Source organism: Canis lupus, chromosome 8 (assembly GCF_003254725.2).
Source record: "Canis lupus dingo isolate Sandy chromosome 8, ASM325472v2, whole genome shotgun sequence".
Lineage (NCBI taxonomy): Eukaryota > Metazoa > Chordata > Mammalia > Carnivora > Canidae > Canis > Canis lupus.
In genome coordinates, this window is record NC_064250.1 from 17834094 (window position 1) to 17852481 (window position 18388).

The window sequence follows — 18388 nt, forward strand, 5'->3', positions numbered from 1 at the left end:
GAATACAAAGATTTCTCAAAGAAGAGTTACTAGTTTGGTTTCATGTTTTTCCTCCCAAAGAAGAGGCTGATTCTATAGTCACATAATCATTTTCATTTGCTTTTACAAAGACTTGAACAAAATGGAAAAGATGAAGGTATAGCTCTTCACCGAACTGACTCCTAACTGCAAATGGCCTCTAGAAATGTCTCTTTCAGTGTAGCAGTGAAATTGTTTTATAAATCTCTCTGGTTTTATAAAGGAAAATAGTAATTCTGGGATTAGTGCCGCTTGAAAAAATTTTTTATCTTCCTCAAATTTTGGTTAACAGTGTGTAACAGGAGGGTGAATAAGACTTTTCCTGTTTTGGAATTTTTGGTGAAACTCCACAATGGAAAACAAATGAATGCTTCTATATTCTACACAGAGACCTGAGATCTGTCCTTTGTATTGTATTAAGAGATAGCATAGACTAAAAAAAAAAAAAAATTTAAAGATACAAAAAAATAATTTTAAATTACATGAAATCACATAAAATAGATGAAGGAGGTCAAAAGGTACAAACTTCTGGTTTTAAAATAAATGTCATCGGGATGTAATGTACAGCACAGTGACTATAGTTAATAATACTACATCGCAAATTTGAAAGTTGCTTAGAGTAGATCTTAAAAGTTCTTATCACAAGAAAATTTTTTAAAGATTTATTTATTTATTTTAGAGAGGGAGCAGGAGCAAGCAGGGCTAGGGATGATAGGAGAGAGAGAATCCTGAGGCAGACTCCCCACTGAACACAGAGCCCAACCAAATGGGTGGGGCACTAGATTCCCAGGACCCTGAGATGGTGACCTGAGCTGAAATCAAGAGTCGACCACTTAGCCAGCTGAACCACCTAGGAGCCCCAAGAAAAAAGTGATTTTAACTGTATGGTGATGAATGTTAACTAGCCTGTGGTGATCATTTCAGAATATATACAAGCGTTGAATTATTATGTTGTATACCTGAAACTAATATAATGTTATATGCTAATTATACCTCAATAAAAAGGGAAAACAAATCCCATGAAAAGAGACAGCTGAATTAGCTCTGCTACTCTGACCATCACCCTCAGTGGGTATCAGCAAAAGTTTTGGGCTTCAAGGATATTCAATGTGTTTTTGAGTTCTTGATCAGGCAAGGAGTACTAAGCCTGATAATACTACTTTTCTGATATGATACTGATTCTGATTCTAATCACTGATACTGATAATACTGATACTCTGCTTTTCACTCCTGATAGCAATCCCATCACAAACTGAGAAAGTGGTGGTAAAGAAAATGCCTCACAGGAATTGAGGGTGCCTGGAAGAGGATGGCATTGGTATCTCAATCCTGGCTAGATGTCTGGTCCTATGGCAGCTTTGCAGATCTCCTTCACAGTTATGTAAATGGTGAGGCAAACTTCAGTGAGAGCAACTGCAAGGAAGAGAGCTTGTGCATGCATTGTTTAAGGCACAAGGAGGTGGAATTTTACATGGGGCTGCTGATGCAAAGGAAGCACTGTACCTGATTGCGGTTGATGGCATTTGAGGCAGAGTTTGAAAGCCGTGAGTCAGAGCCGATGTTTCACATCAGAAGGCTATGCAGTGGGGAGGTAGCCTCAGAGACACCAATAGATTTCACCTGTGCTCTCTCCCGTTAATAAAGCAAGTGGTTCAGTGCCTACCACAGAGTATGTTTTCTGCTGAGAGTAAACTGCAGTTGCCTGGGGTAGGTAACAATGTTTTAGGCATTTATCTCCAAGCTCTACTTTCTGCTTCAACTAAGCAAAAGCTAGAACTAGAAAAGGGAAGGAGAAAGTATAAGCAGCCTTAGTTAGGAGAGAGGAGTGTTCATTGAAGTCTTAAAATTGGGCAAGTTTGAAACTTGGAGACTCTGGCTCAGATTTTTGTTAAGAGGTAGGAAAAGGAGATTCAAAAGGGTGTTTTTTTTTTGTTTTGTTTTTTGCTTTTTTTTTAAGATTTATTTATTCATGAGAGACACACAGAGAGAAGACAGAGACAGAAGCAGGCTCCATGCAGGGAGCCTGATGAGGGACTCCATCCTGGGTCCCCAGGATCACGCCCTATACTGAAGGTGGGCCCAAACCGCTGAGCCACCCAGGCTGCCACAAAAGGGTGGTTTTTAAAGATAATGCAACCATTCCATGTTTGGACACTACTGAATTCAGGCTGTTGGTATCAACACTTGTAATGCCATAAAATCCTACTATGGGCATTGTATAGGCTCCTAATTTTATCTTCTGGTATGAACTGGTAACATTTATGGTTAGAAACTGTATGATGTTTTTAATTGTCATGAGTTAAACATCAGGCCAGAGATGATTGACCATATAATACTAATGACCCAAGAAAGTACTTAGCAATGTCTTTAGTACTAATGACTATCTTTGAAATGAGAAATATAAACTTTATTCATAATTCCTTAAGAATTATTACATTATTCATGTTTTTAAAATTTTTTTTATTTTTTAAATTTTTATTTATTTATGATAGGCACATAGTGAGAGAGAGAGAGGCAGAGACACAGGCAGAGGGAGAAGCAGGCTCCATGCAGGGAGCCTGATGTGGGACTTGAACCCGGGTCTCCAGGATCACACCCGGGCTGAAGGCGGCGCTAAACCTCTGAGCCACTGGGGCTGCCCTTTTGTTTTCTTTAAGGAAGGGAAGACCACTAAACAAATTTTGCTTGACCTGCATTAGGGCTGGGGCTATTTTATGCATCACTAGCCTGCTAAGTTTTGCTGATTTTCCCCATTCTTTTTAGCTGTGCTAAAAAGTGGAGAGTCCCATCACTGTACCCAATGTCTTCTGCCACCCATCTGAGGCTTCTTTTCCATATCTTCCCGTTGGGGGAAGGTTCCATGTATTCCCTCCTCAATATGCCTTCTTACCTGTTACAATGATGGAAGTGTTGACACTATCAGCTTTTTTTTTTTTTTTTTTTTTTTTTTTTTTTTTTTTTTTTACTAATCCACCATATTACACAGGCAGTACTTCTGGAATCCTTGACTGGTAATAATGAATAGGTAAGAGGGAGAAGAAAACAAAGCGGAGGAAAATGGATGGCAATAAAAGTAGGATGAAAAGAAGAAAAAAAATGGGTAAGTTAAAAACAAGGAGTAGTAGAGTGATAACAAAAGTTGCTTTTTAATTTCTCTCTGTGGAACTGGCCTTTCTGAGCCACCCTGCTCTGTGGTCTTCTGGTTTGCATAATTGAATGGATATCAGTGAAGGATGTATGAATGGCGTTACTATGATTATATAAGAGTGTAAGCAGCTCGCTATTGTGTGAAAGTGAATGAATGAGTATTGCATTTTACTAAACTGTTAACCTGCTTTGACAGCTGTTACGCTGCGATAAATGATTGCAGAATTAATTGAAGAGGTTATTATGCTATTAAAACCTATTTTCACTGAGCAGTAATAATGAGAATTCATTGTTAGTCAGTGAGTGTCCACCATTCAGTGATGGGAAATTTCTCTTCTAGCATCTATGTATTGTTTTTGTAACACATCTCTTTTAGACCACCTATGAGAACTTAATTTATTTGAAGAGGTGCTAACTTTTTATCTTTTCATTGAAGGATCAGATTGTCTTGAAAGGGTCAAGATCTCCCCATTTCAAGCTTTCCTTGCCTTTCAGTACTTTCATACTATTTCATTTTTCCTCAGTAAGTTATCAACTGATTCAGTTACAACTGAGTTGACTCTTTCAATTCATTGTTGTTGAACTGTTCTACATACCTGAAGAAACTTCTTGTGAAAAACTCCTCAGAAACCAGTTTCTACTGATAGGAAAGATAATGCCTTCTGTTCTGTCATTGTTAAAGGAGTAACTCTTCCTATTAAATGCTGTCCCATCAAGTATATTTTAAACATTCACATTAACTTGCCTCTATTCCAGAACATCTGGAAATTATTGGAGGAAAACTTGATAACTTTATATCTTTTACATATACTCCTTAAATAAGGGAAATTGTGATACAACCAGTGGATTTTTTTTTTTTTTTTTGGATTTTATTTATTTACTCATGAGTGACACAGCCAGAGAGAGAAGCAGGCTCCCTGCAGGGAACCTGATGAGGGACTCATCCAAGGATCCTGGGATCACACCCTGAACAAAGGCAGATGCTCAACCTCTGAGCCACCCAGGTATCCTCAATAGACAGTGGAATTCTTAATGACCTTGTGAATTCACTTTGGGCAATTTGGACAATGAGCCAGATTCTTCCATCACCCAGCAGGAGGGGATACACCTAAACTTAATAGCTAATGGGCCCGTTGGTTACCTTTTGTCAATAGGGTCTATACCTGAAGATAGGGTCTCCAGGGGTGGGCAGCCTACTTTCCTCAGGCAACTCTTGTTAAATAGATGATACTTCAGAAGATTGTTTTAATATTTGCTCTAGAAGAAGGGAGATAAATTGCATCTGAAATTAATGGAACATTGTTAACTATATTTCCTCCCCCCAAAAAACAGATGGTGGGGTGGGGTGTGTGAATCCTTCCCCTGGAACATGAATGCATTCTGCATGTGCAGCAGAACATACTGATTCTTGCTCACTTTTCTGAGGGATGATGGTAGGATGAGAGACTGGGGTCTTCTCTCTCTCTCTCTCTCTCTTTTTTTTTTTTTTTTTTGACCTTTCTAAGTTTCTCTAGTAAAGCCTGTGTAGGTAGTATTGTAGAATCAAGGGATCCACCTTGCAAGATGTAAACCCAGAGTGTATTGATTATTGTGAATTATGTAAGGTACTATTTTACTTTTCTGGTCTCTCTGTGGAGGAGTTTTCCCTAAACATGCCATGTCTTTTACTCAACTCTTTGCTCTTTCTAGTCATGGTTGATTTAATTTTTTGGCTGACAGGAAACTGCATTGATTCAAATTTATCAATTGCCCAAGTGAACCTATCAATAGGCCTAAATGAAAGGAATTTTTTTAAAAACTCCTCTTTCTCCACATTGGAAGAGAGAAAATGGTGACTTGTGCAAATATTTTGCTCTACAGACTCAAACTTTCCTATGGGTAGTCTCTCTAGGGCTGAATTTGGAGTGCAGAGGGTTTTCAGGCCTGGTCAGTTCTCACATTAAGCTGTATCTTCCAGTTCTGCCTTCACCTATGACAGGGATAGTATTTTGGACTCCTGTTTGCCTTATACATCCCTTATTTTTCAACTGGTTCAGAACTCAGGGAAAAGGGCACTAATTGGGCATCTTTGGATTCCCACATCTCCAGCAGGGAGCTATTGAATGATTAAAGCATTGCATAGAGTGCTGCTCTATTATGTAGTTACTCTTTCCAGTGATTGATTTTACTCTTAGTCAAAAGGCAGTACTATAGGGAGAGAGACTTTAGATTCCAAATTCCAAATGTTTGCAAATGAGCATTTGAATCTGGTGAATTTGAAGATGACACCCACTAGAGAAACTTTCCTTCCCACTCAACAAACAAGCTAATAGACCTCTGCTTGTGGCCCAAATGCTTTGCTCAGCCCAATTCTCCCTGTGGCAGAGGTTTCTAGCCAGAAATAGAATAGTATTTTCTGTGAAGTACATACAGTCCTAGATATTTTGTAGCTTAATTCTGTCCTGACTGTTGAGGAATGCTTTAATGACTTTGGAAGTCTCTATGGAGATAAACCATATTTTAAAGAAATAAGCTTTTGAAAGATAAGTCACAATTGTATGGCACTATCAATATGCCATAAATACATGGTGTGATAAGTTGATTCTTTGGGTGTAGGGATTTAGGTAGAAGCATCTTCTATAGTTCCTTGAAAGATAGAATGAATTCTGGTTAAGATAAGTTGATGTTGGAAACAAGCCTCACAAAGAATTTAAATCTAAATCAGGTATGTCTGTCCTAGCCTGAAAACAGCTTCTTTGTGCATTATTAGGCCTCAGTTGATGATTACATTTAACTATATGCTGAACAGGAACTTATTTTTTAAGTTTTTTATTCTAATTCCAGTATAAATAGCATAGTGCTTATTAGTTTCAGGTGTGCAATATAGTGATTCCACAATTCTATATATTACTCCAGAATCATGGTAAGTGTGCTTATTTTCTCTATAAAATGTATTTTTCTCAAATTTTTATTTAAATTCTAGTTAGTTAACATATAGTATAATATTGGTTTTGGGAGTAGAATTTAGTGATACTTCTATACAACACTCAGTGCTCATCACAATAAGTGTCCTCCTTAATACTCCTCACTCATTTAGCCCATCCCCTACAACCTCCCCCCATCAACCTGTTTGCTGTCTATCATTAAGTTCCTTATGATTTGCTTTTCTCTTTTTTTCTCTTTTCCTATGTCCATCGATTTTGTTTCTTAAATTGCACATATGAGTAGAATCATATGGTATTTGTCTTTCTCTGACTGACTTATTTCACTTAGCATAATTCTCTCTACCTCCATCCTCATTATTGCAAATGGCAAGGTTTCATTTGTTTTGATGGCACTCACACACACATAAATACCGCATCTTTATCCATTCATCAGTCAGTGAACATTTGGGCTTTTTCTGTAGTTTGACTATTGTTGATAATGCTGCTGTAAATACTGGGTGTGCATATACCCCTTCAAATCTGTAGTCTTGTATCCTTTGGGTAAATAACTAGTAGTGCAATTGCTGGGTCATAGGGTGGTTGTATTTGTAACTTTTTGAGGAGGTTCCACACTATTTTCCAGAGTGGTTGCACCAGTTTGCATTCTCACCAGCAGGGTTAGAGGGTTCCTCTTTCTCAACATCCTTGCCAACATCTGTTGTTTCCTGTGCTGTTAATTTTAGCTATTCTGACAGGTGTGAGGTGGTATTAACAAGTGTACTCTTTAATCCGTATCATTTATTTCACATATCCGCTCCCCCCAACCTCCCCTCTGGTAACATCAGTTTGTTCTCTACAGTTAAGAGTCTGCTTCTTGGTTTGTCTCTTTTTTCCCCCTTTGCTTGTTTGTTTTGTTTCTTAAATTCCACATATGGGTGAAATCATATGGCATTTGTCTTTCTCTGAGTTATTTCACTTAGCATCATACTTTCTAGCTCTACCCATGTCATTGCAAATGGCAAGATTTCATTCTTTATGGCTGAATAATGCTCCATTGTATGTATGTGTGTATATACCTATATATATCTATCTACCTGTCTGTCTATACATCCATCTATCAATGGACACTCAGGTTGCTTCCATAATTTGCCTTTTGTAAATAATGCTATAGTAAACATAGGGATGCATATAGCCTTTCAAATTAGTGTTTTTGTATTATTTGGGTAAATATCCAGCAATGTGATTACTGGATCTTAGGGTAGTTCTATTTTTAATTTTTTTTTTAGTTTAGATTTTGTTAGTTAACATACAATGTGATATTGATTCCTGGAGAATTCAGCAATTCATCACTTACATCGAGGAACCTCCATACTGTTTTCTTTTTTTTGTTTTTTAAAGATTTTATTTATTCATGACAGACACACACACAGAGAGAGAGAGAGGCAGAGACACAGGCAGAGGGCGAAGCAGGCCCCCTGCAGGGAGCCTGATGTGGGACTCGATCCTGGGTCCTCAGGATCACACCCCAGGCTGAAGGTAGCGCTAAACTGCTGAGCCACTGGGGCTGCCCACCATACTGTTTTCCATAGTGGTGGCACCAGTTTGCATTCCCACCAAACAGTGCAAGAGGATTCTTTTTTCTCCAAATCTTTGCCAACACTTATTGTTTCTTATGTTTTGATTTTAGCCATTCTGACACATGTGAGGTCATTGTGATTTTGGTTTGCATTTCCCTTATAAGTGATGTTGGGCATCGTTTCATGTGTCTGTTGGCTATCTGTATGTTGTCTTTGGAAGAATGTCTGTTTATGTATTCTGCCCATTTTTAATTGGATTACTTTTTGAGTGTTGTATCTATTCTCTCTATATTTTCAATGCTAACTCTTTATCAGATATGTCATTTGCAAATATCTTGTTTCAACAGGAACTTCTTTTCAAAAGTTAGAGCGAGTGTACAATATGTGAATTTAAGCTTGTTAATCAAACCATCTTGGTGATTGAGAGTTCTCAGTGAGTTCATTTTACTGAAATTTTTTTCAAGTAAAAGTAAAATCTTTTTATGACAAACTGTTGGTTTTCCTTGTAGGTGAATTTTTTATTATATTTGAATATACTGCTAGAAATCATATTGTCTGTCTACAGCAAGTGTAGATGGATTAAATTTGTCTAGGCTTTCTATAGAGGATTAAACAAATTTGAGAAAGTGACAGAATAGTAAGAGGGAAGAATCTGTCTCCCTCTGCCTCTCGAATTCAATTCGTAAGCCTTGAGATTTGTCACGTTTGCATTACAGGGCATTACTTAGACTTTTCTTCCATTTTTACCTTTATTCTCTGATACTCCTTTCCTTTTCTTATTATTAATGATGTTTATTCATAACTCTGTACCACATTTTTTCTAGATTGTGACTCCTTAAGGAAAGGAATTACAGAATAATTGTTGTACTCCCTTGAACAGTGCCTGCACAGGATAGTACCCAATTAATATTTATTAACTAAATGAACTATTAGTATATGAATACAAAGTAATTTTGTCTTTTACATACCTCCTTTGTAATGTATTATTTGTGTTCTGGTTTTATATTACAGAAGACTATTTTGCATATATCCTAAAGCAGAACAACTTTGTCCTGATGTTTTGTTCTTCTTCAACAAAAGAGATTTAATTGCAAAATATGTTTCTTTGCAAAGTTCCAGTGATGATTCATTATTTTTTATTATTCCACTGGCATCTAACTGTACATGCTCTGTTGCCCATGCCATCACTACTAATGAAGAAGTACTTTAAAAAGTGGGGTGGACCATGTTTTCTATTTTGTCAGCCTAACTGGAGACTGGTAGAAGAAAAGTGATTAGCTATTTCTTAGAAATTTACTAGAACTGCTTTTTTCTTTCTTTCTTGTACATGGTTGTAAATATGGATACATCTGCTTATTCTTTAAAGGTTCTGGATAAGTATCTTTTGTGCGGAATAAAACTGGCATGTCTTAGAAATGATTCAGCCTAGTATTTATTGAAAGGATTCAGATACATCTATTGAACAAATGAATGGAACAGCAAGCATAGTATTGGTCACAACCACAAAGAAAAGTGGTTTATCATTCTTAGGAGCTGTGGAATCTAGATGTGCAACAAGAATGACAAAGATTCAACTCAAGCATGGACAGATGTCCAATCTGGAAAGAGGGACATACCTATACCCACTCTACGCTCCCTGTACCTACTTTATTAAGCATCCTCTAAGAGTTGGTCTGTGCCACACCACTTTGAAAATTCTGTCTTATAGACTTTTATTACCATAAGCTTGAGTATGAGAAGCCTAAATGATATGAGAAAAGGCTAAGGAGTTTGAGTTAATAACAGACTAGTTTATCAAAGGTTTTTATTTGGTAAATACATATAATAATTATATATACATATGTAATTCTCAGAAGAAGTTATATGTTTTTTTTGCTTTGCTTCCTTTTTTGTGCCTCCTCGTGCAAACTTCCAGTGGTCTTCCTAGTGTGAGGAAGGTTTAATAAAGATGTGGGAAGAAATATTTTGACATTTTAGTATCTTCCATTATTAGTAAAATGACATTTTGGTTTGTAAATAAACTTGGGATTTCCAACTATCTGATTTTTAACTGAGATACTATATTTAAGACTTCTGTTTAGAAAATATGTTGAGAAAATGCCAGATGTGTAAATGTCTTTTTCCCCCCTATTAAGTATATTATTACTAGGTTATTCTCTGACCTGCATGCAAGTATTTCTACTCATTCTCAAGGTCTGAAAAATACATTACAAAGAGGCTGCCACTGAGCTAAGAGCTTTTGAGTCTTAAAATGCCTCTGGGATTAATACATACCAAGTAGGTGGGCCATGAAGAGTCATGCAGAAATGCTGAATAGTTTCTTCCTACCTATGCATAATTTGAGGCATTGCTATTCTTCACCTAATGTTTACATTTCTGCTGTTTCTAAATGATCTTTTAGGTAAGGGCTATTTGGAAACTTAAAACGTTTGACCACGTTAATCAATAACTTAAAGAATTAATACTAGAATTCCTTAGAAGAAGAAATGTAAAATTTTTTCAGCATGAAATTTGCATTCCCTTTGTGAAAGGCCTGTTTTTTTCCAGTAAATGTAGTCAATAAATTTATCTCTGAAAGCACAAATGTGTATGCAAGAATCTTCAAACATCTGGGGAAGTGGTTTCTTTGAGAAAAGCCAAAGTCTAGTGCTTTGAAGTTGGCAAACTATGAGAAATCTTTTGAAATGGAATAGTTTTTGTTACAGGAAAAAACTTCCCAAATTTTGTTCTTTGAGTACCCAATATCTGTTTTTAAAATAAAACATTTTGCAAATTTGCTAAACTGGTTAAATCTATTGCAATTTCTATATTAAAAGCTCTATAAAGTAAGGATTACATACAATCTAAACTAATAAATGGGACAGATTAAATGTTAACCCAGAAGAAAGCTTCTTTAGATCTTAAGATTGGAGGCAAATGAGTTTTTGAAAATTACATGTTATGACTTTTATTAATTTTTTAGGGAGAAAAAAATGTGGTTCTCAATATGTTTCATGGAAATGTGTACATTGTCAACAGATTTTTAAGTAATCTATATTTAATACTTTTAATAGCCTTTGTACTTAAGTAGCCCTCTTTGCATTTTCTAATCACTAACTTTGGAGAACTAAACTCTAATTAAACATTTTTGTGGTAGCAAAAAATTCTTTTTTCTCCCTCCTTATTCCTCTTGTATTTCCCTTTCCTCCTTCTTTCCCTTCTTTCTCCTCCCCGCTTTCCTTTGACACATAATTTCTACATCTATCATTTGTTAGGTACGGGGGAAACAAAGGTGAATGTCTTCAAGGAACTTACAACTCAGTGAGGAAAAGGTACTAATTTAAATATTCAAAAATCAATGTGATAAACAATAGTGCATGATAATCAGAGGGACAGGTAGTGATGAGTATTAAGGCAATTCCCATACGTAGGAGGACACAATCTGAAACTGGTATACTTTGAGGGATGGAAATATGTCAGTGACTTGGTGAGGGGCAAGAGGTGTTTGGGAAAAGAGAGCACTCTATGTAATCATTTGAAAACAAGATAGTGAATTTGAAGTTGTTCTCTTGAGTTCAAACACAAGTGGTAGAGTATGGGAGATTAGTCTGGATAGGTAGGCATGGGCTAGATTTGAAAGGGTCTTTTGCTTAGTAAGGGATTTAGACTTGATCCTATAGTACGGGGATTAGCATACTTTTACCTCCAGTAAGTCAGGTAGTAAATACTTCAGACTCTGTGGGACATAAATCTCTGTGTCATGAAAGCAGCCAGAGACAATATATGAATAAGCATGGTTGTATTCTAATAAAACTGTATTTATGGTGATCCCTGGGTGGCTCAGCTGTTTAGCGCCTGTCTTCAGCCCAGGGTGTGATCCTGGAGTCCCAGGATCAAGTCCTGCATCAGGCTCCCTGCATGGAGCCTGCTTCTCTCTCTTGCCTGTGGTTCTGCCTCTCTTTCTCTCTGTGTCTCTCTTGAATAAATAAAAAATCTAAAAAAAACAAAAACAAAAACAAACTATTTATGAACATGGAAACTTGAATTTTATGTAATTTCTACACATCATAAAATATTTTTCCTAATATTGGGGGGAAAACCATTCTTCGCTTGCAAACTATGCAAGAACAGATTGCAAGGATGGATTTGACCCATGGACTATACTTAGTTCATCATCTACTGTAGCAGAGGTCAGCAATCTATCATTGAAGAATTCTAACTAGGAAGGACATAAGATCTTATATGCATTCTAGAAAGTTCTCTCCAGTGCAGCATTTCTAAAGCATGCTCTGAGAAACCATACTAGAAGTCTCTCTGGGCAAAAAAGATCCCTAAAGCAGACCTTAGGAAATGATCTATGTTGTATTGTTCCCTTAGAAATTCACAAAGCATTGGGGTATTTTAAAGGCTCTGAGAAGGGTTGCAGAGATCAACGTGTTTAATTTTTTTGTTGACTCAGTATTTATTACATTTATTTATGGAAACTTCAATGAAATATGATTTAGGAAGTGCTATTTTAGTGGCCATTATATTAATGAATTGCAGTAAAGATCATCAGGATCAACTGAGCAGAAATCTGTTGTAATACTCATGGGAAAAATGAAACCAGGCAGTAATGAAACAGCGTAAAAACTTCATTACTATCAAAGAAACACAATTTCTAGAGAAGAAAAAGAACAATTTTAAGTATCTTTCTATTAAGTAGGAAACATTGGAAGAAATCTGGGTCTCTAACACAAGATATAAAAAACACATTTAGAAAACAGCAACAAACAAAATGAAGAATATTTCAGTACTTAAAATAGGAAATCCAGACTCAAAATTTATGCTACCATGTCCAAGGGGGCAGAGCTTGTCATTCCCACATGGCCAAATGAAGATGAGTGAGGATTGCTTTCATAGTATTCCAATGTCCAAGAAAGACCATATGAAAGCATTTTTAAAAAAAATCATTTTCTAAGACTATGTCTTTTTTTTTTAAGATTTTATTTATTTATTCATGAGAGACACACACAGAGAGAGAGGAAGAGATACAGGCAGAGGGAGAAGCAGGCTTCATACAGGGAGCCTGACATGGGACTTGATCTCAGGTCTCCAGGATCATGCCCTGGGCCGAAGGTGGTGCTAAACTGCTGAGCTACCCGGGCTGCCCCTAAGACTATGTCAACAAGGACTGTTGGTTCCCAGTAACAGAAGTTGGCTGGATAACTTAAGGCTGAAAGGATACCTATTGGAAATATGTTAGATAGCTCATGGACTTTAAAGAAAGGTAGAGCACCTGACTCAGAAAATAAGCAATGACTATTGACAGGAGAAGCCAAATCTGGGTCCTATCATGCCACTAGAACAGTCTTGTTACATGCTACACTTGGGAGTATGTACACTGCTGATGGACCTCTGTGGCTAGGCCCCACTTGTCTTTAGCTATTGCCAGCTCCACTTGACTTATTTCTGACTTGTCCTGTATCTTCACATTCCTTCGCTAATATCTAAAGCCTTGGGGATGAATATCAGATAATTCAATTGGCTGATTCTATTTTCCATGTTTGTATCCTGGATCCCAGGGATAAATATGAACTCCTCCCTTAAATTCCCATGGTTAGAAGTAGGATACTGTATTCTATCCATATTATAACCACTTGAAAATTCAATACAGATAGGAGTGTGTGTCTCCTGTCCCCAAAATGATAAATATCCACCTCAAAGACCAGAAAAGGGAACTACTTGTGAATGATATATCTGATGTATGGTATTCTCGTTACTGTGCACACTAACTGCATTAGCTAGATGACAGCACTTAGAGGAGAAGTAAGCCAACATTAAATGAAACTTCATTACATTACATTAAATGTAAATGTGATTTGGTAAACTTGAATCTTTGGGATGCAATAGAGTTAGAACAGTTTGTTTTTAATGAATAGGTTTCAGTTATCTTCTAAATCCCAGAGAATTCAAACTGTGACTATCTAAAATCTGATTTCAATAAACTTTCTTGAAAAGAACTTAAGAGTTAAATTTCTAGTGCTACATATTTTTCTGTGAATTGAAAAATGTTTTATATTCTAGAGATTTAGGGATTTTGACAAAATATTGATGTTTGAGATACTTTTAAACTATTTATATACCTCCATTTGGTTCTGATACTGTTTAATAATAGAATATTAAGGTTTCACCATATTCACTGGAAGTTGTAAGTTAATACTTTCATTGCTTGCTGAGGGTGGTTTTTTGTTTTTTTGTTTTTTTTTTTATCCTTCTGGAATCTTGTAAGGGGAATTTGGCTATAAACTACCAAAATTGGCAAAATAAAAGGTACATGATCAATTTATTTAGGTGAATGAATTACTTTCCCTAGAGCTTTATTTCAAGATGTAATAATTCAAAATCTAGTAACTATTTTTGGCCCTTAGGTTTGGATGGTGAGAACCATCTATTAGTTTCAATTTTTTTAAAGATTTTATTTATTTATTTATTTATTTATTTATTTATTTATTTATTTATTTAAGAGAGAGAGAGAGAGAGAGAGAGAGAGAGAGAGGGAGAAGCAGGCTCCGTGCAGGGAGCCTGATGTGGGACTTGATGCTAGGACTCCAGGATCACGCTCTGAGCCAAAGGCAGGCGCTAAACCTCTGAGCCACCTGGGAATTCCCTCCATTTGTTTTAAAATAGATTACTAAAGGGGAGATATTTAGTACTTTATAATAGAAATATAGACAGAATTGTCTCAGAGAAGAGGTATATAGACATGCTTATATCTTTTCCCACTTGTTCTGACATAGCAGGTTAGAAATATGTGAAGCAGTTAATTTAGCATCTATAAGCCCAGTTATACTTCAGTGCAGGTGGGAACTATTGCCTTGTTTAATTAACCCCTGGTGAACAGGACATCTGTTCCCTACCTAATCTCTAATGCACAACTGATCTAGATACTCTATGCAACAGAAGTTATATATAATTTTTGAAGTTAGATTGGTATGACTGAGTTACCTTTAGGATCTGTTACAAGCAAATGCTCAGTTGACTCCCTAGCTCATCTACTGAGTGATTTGCTATAGCACTGAAAAAAGAACAAAAGTTTGATAAGAGTTTCATGCTATCATATAACAGATGAGCTAAAGACTGAAAAAAAAAGAGTAACATTTTACATTAGCTACGTAGGTGATGATAGTTTTAAGACTGTAAATATACATTTCTAGGGTTACATTTTAAGTCACACAGATACTTATCTAGTACATAGTATTTGCAGAGCATGCTTACTGGGTATAGATTAGTGTGAATTAGTAGATACACACTTTGTCCACAAATATCTTGATTGGATGAGGAAATTGTATGCTCAAAGGATAAGCTGTCCTGCACAATCTCTAGGCTGGGAGAATATGAATAATGACTGACTGCTTCCATCTCTCTCTTCCTTCATTCCTCCCTATGCCCTACCCCTACCTCCTTGTGTTCATTGTACCAGGCTCTTGGACTAAACCTGTTAGCTCATCATCTAATGCCCAGGTTTCTCTCTTTCCAGAAACCCTTCTTCCCTTTCTTCTTTTTCTGTTCCCTATGCTTTAAAAAAGCAGGCCAGGAATAATGAAAATAATAAAGAGAAGTGACAAATGTTCCAAAAATTTTCAAAATCCTTACAAATTCCTTATAAAAGAGTAATTAGAAATCTTATTGAATGACTGCTCCTTATTTATATTTCTGAGTGAGGGGACTAAATAGCTATTACTTCCTTTCTCCTAATCTAGGGAATACCACTGGGGATTCAGGGAGTGATGGAAGAAATGAGCTTTCTCTTGAACATAGAATTAAGTGAAGTAGTAGAGGTCCCTTTCCATTAAGAGGATAGTTTTCCTTTCTGAGGACTTCTTTACCAGGTGACTTCTGTTCCTTTGCTTCGCATGGGATTAGCAACTTTAAGAACTCCCTCACAAGACCTTCTTGTCAGATTATATTAGTACCTTTGCCTTATTCAATGGGCTTGACTCAAAATAGTTTTGTGTGTTTTTAAAACTAAATCCTAAATCCCTATTTACAAGATAGAGATTCATTACAAAAGTTTAAATTAAAAAAGTGATAGGACTTAAAAAAATATTCTCTGAGTTCTGAAGGCATTCTAGGAGAGTAGTTCTGTATAACATTTTGCTATATCAAGGTCATTGGAGGGAATACAGCCTTCTAAGCCGAATAATGAGAGAGGTAGCACTCCCAAGGCATGCCTTCCGTATGCTTGTCAAGCAAAAAAGACAGTTTCAGATGATGACAGAAGTCCAGAATGTTCTCTCTTAAAGATGGCATCTATGTAAATTAGACTTGACTGTGTCTATTCATTTAATTACATAAAGACTAAAGAGGTTTTCTCTACATTAGATTTTTAGCTTAAAATGGTCTGACTTAAAATACTGCATAGATATACAGGGAATTCACTCTGGCCAACATTGGGGCAGGGGCACCCCAGAGATAGGCAGACATTGTCCAGATGGATCATGATTGTCTGGCTTCACTTATGTACAGCTTCATGTTGTGTTCCAGGGTGATTTGTATTTTTAAGAGTGGCTAATGCTTTCCAGAGCAATGTGGGAAGATCACTTTAGAAGACTCCAAAACTTAGTACAGTGCTAGTTCACTTCAATTTACCTGCTCCTTAAAAAAAAAAAAGGATTAATAATTCTAATCAACTTTGGTTATTATGTAATTATTCATTTGGAGTGAATGACTTAACCAGATAAATAAAATAACTAGTCAATTCTGTCATATAAATTATTATTTTTTTAGTGCGCTAAAGCATAAATCAGAATACTTGCATTTTTATTCCTAACTCTCCTTCCATTAATCTGGGCCACTTTGATATTTTTCTGAAATGAGATGGAATATAAATAAGAAAAAATATTTCTTGCCTGCTTGGGATATTAAATCCCTTGAAACTCAGTTTTATCATTTACAAAGTGAGAATAGTATCTACCCACCCTGTCCCCTGGAATTGTGATGTGCATGTGATCAAGTAACAAATGCTCTGTAAACTGTAAAATACAAACTGTATGGCACCATGGTCATCACAGTATTATTGCCTTTGCTGTGTTGCACAAGAAACAGACGGTGGGATTAATGTACAGTTTGCTGTGGAGTTCTCTTAGCAACAGGTCCTGTGAGAATGAAGAAGCCAGAACTGAGCAGGGAAAGAAATTGAACAATGATGCAGTTTCAAATAATTGTAGCAAAGGCTTCAGCCAATCACAGGGGAGCATTGAATGCTCTTTTAATGTTGGTCTGAAATGAGGCAAGGGGGCCAGATTCTGTATCCCTAAACCCACTTGACATTCAATGTGGGCTGTCCTTGGGTATGGATAATCTTGGATGAAGCAGTTTCTATAAATAATTTTAAGTCCCTAGAGAAGGACTCTGCAGTGAGTCTTCAGTGGGAAGCATTACCAGCAGCTGGGGAAATGAGTTCCTGGGTCCTGAAGGGAGTATCTTGATGGTGTACCATAGTGTCCATCACAATGTAATGCTCAAATCTACTTGATCTGTATAATAAGTTTGTTTCACCTGAGATTAACTGTTCCAGAATTCTACTTGGTCTTTTTTTTTAGTGGGGGAAATTTACAAAAGGAAATATGGAGATGTACTCTAGCCCCAGGTACTGCATCTGGTGTCAGGACTATCCTAACAAAACACCTCAAATCATCTTTTTCTACTATTTATTCTAGATTCTTTATATCCTTACTTAACACCCCTACTGATCAGTTGGCTTACATGGTAGAATAACCCAGACTGTCCCTGGATGTGCTTTTCTGCAAGTACCTCCCTTGCTTACCCATTTACTGTATCGGGCAAGGGAATAGTAGCAGATATCTAGTGCATCCTCTGAATGTGAAGCATGTTCATCTCTGCTTCTGGTAACTGTAGCCTGGATGGTCAGAATAAAGTACCACTACCAGGATGCTGACTCCTTTCCTCGCCTGTTGGTCCTCTGACACAAGAAACCACAAAGACTGGACGGCAGATATAGCTAAAAACTTGATGGAACTCTTGTCATATGCCCTGGTGGAAGTAGGAACTATAGGTCCACAGATCCTAGAGTTGTAGCACAAGAAGCATGGATTTTCCCAAATATGTCCCTAGGAATGATGATAAGTGGGGTAATTTCTGCTTCTCTCCCTTGTTCTATTGACTATTTTCCAAGAGTTGGCAACATAGCAGCAAAATAATGGTCATTAACTTGATGGTATACTTGCATCCTGGATGATGGGTCCATGTGTCATAGGGTATTTTCTCCAAGATGGTACCTAAGATACTCCTTCCAAAGGCTCTTTCATTGTTTTATCAAGCCAGCAGCTCCTGGGTGGTATAATGTATGATAGGATTAGCAGATTTTGGGGGGACATATGCCCTTCTTTTCCATAAAGTGGGTTCATTGGTCTAAGGTGGTTATATGGCCTAATTTATCAGTGGACCAGACTAGAAACCCTAGAATCATCATGGTAGGTGATAGAAAAGGCTCAGAGAAGTGAGCATGCTAGGGTGGATATACTACATAAAGTAAAAAAACAAACAAACAAAAAAAAAAAACCCACCAGCTCACTATGTTTCTGCAAGAGGCTCAGAAGACACTCTGTTCAGCATCACTGAGAAGCTCTCTTTTCTGTGGTCCAGAACTGCTGTTAAAGGACTGGGCTCCTTGATAGTAGTGGGGATAATAGGATCTTGTAATAACAGAGACTGAGTAAATAGCAATTGCTTGGTGTGGCTGTGGATGCAAATTTGTCTCAG

The 18388-nt window shown here is 36.8% G+C and overlaps 1 long non-coding RNA gene across 1 annotated transcript in view; it reads right to left on the reverse strand.

Moving 5' to 3' along the window:
- LOC112657958 (uncharacterized) overlaps window positions 1–18388 on the reverse strand; it is a 66307-nt gene that overhangs the window by 17288 nt on the left and 30631 nt on the right. Inside the window, exon 6 of the long non-coding RNA XR_003135361.1 lies at window positions 4329–4422. This is a non-coding gene — a long non-coding RNA (uncharacterized LOC112657958). The remainder of the gene's footprint in view (window positions 1–4328; window positions 4423–18388) is intronic.